Genomic DNA, 5,725 nt, shown 5'->3' on the forward strand with positions numbered 1-5,725 from the left:
GTCAATGTTGTTTTTTGATCACGTTGAGAAATATATAAACCGTCGTCACTTCGATGCATTTGCAAATTGCAAAATTACTACTATCACCTGTCGGTGACTCCCTCTGTCCTGTCACACCATGAAAGTTGTTTTGTTTTGTTTTTAAATATCCGTCATCCTACATAGTTACAAACCGTTTCTTTTTGAGATCATTTGAGAACGTTTAAGGTGAACTCTCAGCAACATTCAGGTATAGGATACATGTCGTTAGCCATGATCACCGTGCCGGCCCCTCAAACCTGTCAACCTGATCATCACTGGGACTTCGTACTCTGAGCACGATGGGCCCGTTTTCCCTGCCCCCAGCCCCTGGCAACCACCATTCTCTGAGTTTGTCTTCTTTATATCCCAAGTGTGAGTGAGGTCACGCGGCTCTCGTCCCTGACTCATCTCATTTAGCACAGTGCCCTCGAGGTCTTTCCAGGTTGTCCCAAATGACAGGATTTCCTTTGTTCTTGAGGCCGAATGATATGCCTGTGTGGGTGTGTGCGCGTGTATGAGCGCGCGTGTGTGTGAGTGCGCGTGTGTGTGACACCTGTTCTTTACCATTCGCCCATGGACAGATACTCAGGACGTTTTCATGCTTTGTCGTGAGCGACACCGCAGCGGACACGGGGATGCAGAGACCTTTCGATACCCCGTGTTCACTCCCTTTGGATGTGTATTCAGAGGAGGGATTGCTGGGTCCCGTGCTCGTCCTGTCGTTAATTTTTGGAGGAGCCCCACGTCCTTTCCACGGTGCCTGGACCGGTTTCCAGCCCCGCCACACCTTCGCCAGCACTCGCCGTTCTAACCGGCGACAGGTGCCATCTCACTGTGTTTTCATCCGCACGTCCCTGGCGAGCGATGCTGATGAGCCCCTTTCTGTGTCCCCGCTGGCCATGCGTGTGTCCTCGTTGGAAAACTGTTCACTTCTGCCCATTTTCAATCGGGGTCGTTTTGTCTGCCATCGAGTTCTAAGAGTCCTTTATATGCTTTGATTATTAGGCCCTTCTCAGCTACGCGATTTGCAGATAATTTCTCCCGTTTGGTAGGTTGCTTTTTCTGTTCGATTGTCTCTTTTACCTTGCAGAAGCTTTTTTTTTTACTTTGATGTCGTCCTACTTACTTATTTTTGTTTTTTTGTCTGTGCTTTTGCTGTCAAAAGTGTATTTCCTCCTGGCCTACTTTTTTAGAAGAATTCTTGTAACCCATCTCAATGATCTTTTGACTAATAAAAGGAATTGCTTACCCCACATCACAGAGTCACTCCCAGACTCATGGCAGCACAGCAGCAGGCAACACAAGGACACAGGGCTCAAAGCCCGGAACTATTTTCCATATTTATAATGCGAATAAGCCCCCAGAGCTGCCTTGTCCACGCGATGCAAAGCACACGTGCCCACAGTGGTGTCTGGAGCACCCCTGGGTGCTTGCGTGAGTGCAGGTGGAATCGTGGAAGTCTGGAGCAACCCCAAAGACGCGGAAGCCCAGCGGTGCTGACCCTTCGGGAATGGAGATTGGGGTCACCCAAGGCAGAGGGTCACAGTGAGCTGCGGTTTTGGCTGAAGGCAAAAGGAACGCAGACGAGCGGTAGGAGAAGAAAACTTAAATCCCGTCACCTCAGGAGCAGCTGCAGAAACGACGCCGGTGACTGTGCCATCGCTCGGCAGTGCACGTGTATTCTGTGTCTTTTTTTTTTTCCTCTGCCTTTACTTTGTTCTTTCATGTAGGTTACATTGTTGCTGATTAACCTTTTTTTCCCACAAAAAAATTAAGTTTGTCGGAGTAACATTGGTTAATACAATTATATAATTTTCAGGTGTACATTATCATTTGACATCCGCATATTCTGCTGTGTGTTTACCACCCAAAGTCCAGTTTCCTTCAGCTACCATATATTTGATCCCCTTTACCCACTTCACCCCCCACCCCGCTGTATTTGATCCCCTTTACCCGGGCGTCTACCTCCCGTCTATCCGCCACCCCCCACCCTCGAAGTGGCTCCACTAGTCTGTAGTCGATCCCGCGAATCTCTGTTTGTTTGTCCTGTTCTTTGTTGCCTTTAGGTTTATAGCCCACATATAGGTGATATCGTGTGATTTTCAACTTTTCCTGTCTGGCTTATTTCGCTTAGCGTGGTTATCTCGAGATCCACCCATGTTGCTTAACCTTTTAATTTAGTCTTCAGGTGACAGGGACGTAAAGGCACCTGGTATGGAACAGGAGGGCTGGACCCAGAGGCGGGCGGTGGGCGGTAGACCCCCCTCCCCTCGTAGGGAGGCGATGAGTGCAGCCCCACCCCACGCGGCCGCTCGCACCGTGTCAATGGAGCTCCGGGGTTCCCTGCAAGCTTCACCCTCGCCGGACGGGTGCGCGTGAGTGCAGGGTGGCCGGGGGACCAGGCCGGCGTCGCCTGCTGGTACTCGTCCAGGGCCTGGAAGCCCGGGGGCCACACTCCCTTGATTGTCCTGCCGAGAGGGTTTTATCTGCAGTGTGCTCGTGGGGAGCACATGTAATATTTGAAAAACAAGAGGACAGAGGCCAGCGTGGTCCCTCGAGCACCGCCGGGCGTGACGGCGCGTGCGGGCGGCGTACGTGCGCTTCTGCAGGAGCTCGCGCGCCGCCGGCCACCTGCCTCGGTGCTGCAGGCGGCCGAGGTCATCGGCTGTGGCTTCCTGCAGTTCCTGTGCTTTCTCGAGTTCCGGACCTCGCTGGCCGCGCTCCCGGTCCTTCCTGTCACCCGGCCCTTCCAAGCCTGTGGAAGCACCTGTATGAAGCGCTTTCCCGGTGTGACACCTGGAGCGCCCTCTGCCTTTTTCCTGACCGATAAGAGGCGGTTTTCGGGCATGGAATGCGAATGGCTCTCAAGCATCGGAGGAGACGCCCGAGCTGTCACCATGAGAGGAAGGCACACTACCACGGCCGGGGGTCGCCGTTCCCCGAGCAGGGGGGCCGAGGGCTGACGGGCCACCGCACTGTGTCGATGTGCGGCGCGTGGCGCTCACGCCGGAGTTACTGGTCCCCCGGGTGCCCTGGCCATAGCTGTCAGTCGTTCGTGCCGTGGCGAAATCACTCACGGGATTGTTTGGAATGTTAACAAGTTTGAAACGCAGGTGCATAAGTGACAGGACAGCCACACAAAAGCCGTGAAACCACTGGGGAGACACGACTCGGCCTGCCCCGTCCCCGGAAGATGCCCGCGTTGTTGTAACTGACGAGAGCAGAATGCAGGTGTGCCACACCTGTGTGACACAGATGAAACACAGTGTTTTCGTTAATGCACGGAGGAGCCCTCGAGGACCCACACACGTGCCGGCGGGGCCAGCCGTCCTGCGCGTCCACAGCCAGGTGACGCAAACTTACTTTTATTGTGCATGTCTTAAACTCTTCGTCCCCACTTCCCGAAGAATATGTGTATTTTCGAAGCCGGTTCCTCTCCTGCCATTCTCTTTGGACCCAGCTGGACTTTCGTCGCTGACATGTCACCAGAACGCCCTTTCTCCAGACGACCTTTGTAGGGTTCCGTTCCCCACGCGGCCTCGGTCCTCGTCTGGACGTGCCGTGTGGCATTGGACGCGGGCGGTCCTTCTCCGTGGCACACGTTTGCCGCCAGTGTGCGGCGTGTGGCGGTTTTATTTTTTCATGGGGATTGAAAACTTTATCCCTCCCCCGTCAGCTTGCAGCGCCATCACTGTTACCCCAAATTCTGATAGAAACGTGGGTTTCTTCGTAGACTCCCTCTTCTCTGTCTCGTTGGTCTATTTGCCTGTCCTCGTACCAATAACATAGCGGTCCCCAGCCTTTGTGGCACCAGGGACCGGTGCTCCTGACGACCTGAGGTGGAGCTGGGGCGGCGATGCTGGCGCGGGCAGCGGCTGCAGATGCAGGTGAAGCTTCTCTCGCCCGCTGCTCACCTCCTGCCGTGTGGCCTGGCTCCTGACAGGCCACAGCTGGTACTGGTCCACTGCCCAGGGGCTGGGGACCCCTGCAATAACACACGGGTTAATTACTAATCATTTATAATGAGTTTTGATAAGTGACACCTGCCTCACCTCGTTTTTCTATTATTTCTCGTATTTTTTTTTCAATATTTGATAGAGTGCTGCGTTGTTTTAATCTGATAGTCACTTTATTTTTGCTTGCAATATACCTTTCTGTAAGGAGGAAAACATCTTTACCTCTGTTCCTTTTCTGCAGGTTGACGTAGTCACGTGAGCTACGTGGAATCCTCGTGAATTTAGTATCACCAGAGTGGACAGGGAAAGGTCAGCCTCCCCTGACAAAGAAGGGTCGCGACTTTTAGTGATTCGTTTCTAAGCGAACATTGTAGCTTTCCTATAACTGGCATGTTTAAAGCAGAATTATAAATGAACAGTCCCTGGAGCAATTAAAATAAATACTAACATTACAAGAAAACTCACGATGACTTCACGATGTCCAGATAGACACTAAAGTAAATGTAGATTTGACTTAAATTTCTGGATCACAGGCTTGTCAGGTTCTATTAACCGTCTCTTTATCTACCTAATGAAATGTCAGGGCTGGTCTGTGGACCCCCTCACGGCACTCTGCCAGCCGTCCCCTGCCCCCCCCCAGAGTCCCCTCCTTCCCAGGTCCCTTGCGAACAGGGCCAACGACCGCTGGCAGCCTCCGACTCGGAGAAGCACTGCTTTCCGGGGGGCGCAGTGAGTTGACGACCTACAGTATCTTTCCCACGTGTCTTGTTTCCTCGTGTCGGTGAGGATCCCCACGCCAGAGGCGTAGTGTGTGAGGGTCTTAGTAAGTGGAAGCTTCTGACCGTTTACGTTAACCGTGTGTACGGCAGGTTTTTCATACATTCTTTAAGGAAGTTCCCTTCCTAGTTTGCGAAGACCTTTTCTTTTTAAAATCGTGCTCGTGTTAATTCTATGAAATTTTTTCCTTGGATCTATTAAGATCATACAGTTTCTGTACTTTAATCTGTTTATGTGGTGAGTTACGTTAATACATTTTCTGATGTTAAACTCTTCTTGTGTTCCTGGAGCGATACAAGGGTGTTTCCTTGTTTTCTTTGAAAAAATTATACACTGTAGTTTGGTTCTGCTACTATTTGGGATTTTTGCATCCATGTTTACAAATGAGAATGGCCCATGCTTTTGCTATTTTGTGTTCTTTCTCTGGTTTTGTTATCGGGGTCAGGCTAGATTAAATCCGTGGGCTGGGAGGCCGTTGCGTTTTCATTTATAATCATTTGAGGGGTGCGGTTGTGCCTGTGAGCCTTCTTCACTTGGCGTTCATTTAGCTGTGCACGCCTTTTCGTGTTTAGTGTTAGATGTGGGTTTTTTTCTTTATATTTTCTGTCTACCAGACCTTCTCGTCGCTGTTTGTTCTTCTTTTCGCTTCCTTCCGGCCTTCTCTCGGGTTCCTGGAGCTTGCACGTCCCTTTTCCTCCTCCTGGGGTAGAAGTTCTGTACTATTTTGTGGGCAGCTCTTACGTTTAACGCACATCCTCGACTTGAAACCTCAGCGGCGCGGCGTGTCGGCCGCCCTCCCGCATCACGAGACGCTTGACTTGCTCCGCCTCTCGTCACCCCTCGTCTCAGACGTCCTCGTCGTCCCTCCAGCCCCGCCGTCCCATGTGCTTTGTCGTTCTGGCCGTGTCGGGGCGCATTTAGGCGCCGTCCCGTGCGCTTTGTCGTCCTGGCCGTGTCGGGGCGCATTTAGC

Source organism: Pteropus medius, unplaced genomic scaffold, assembly GCF_902729225.1.
Source record: "Pteropus medius unplaced genomic scaffold, Ma_sr-lr_union100, whole genome shotgun sequence".
Taxonomy (NCBI): Eukaryota; Metazoa; Chordata; class Mammalia; order Chiroptera; family Pteropodidae; genus Pteropus; species Pteropus medius.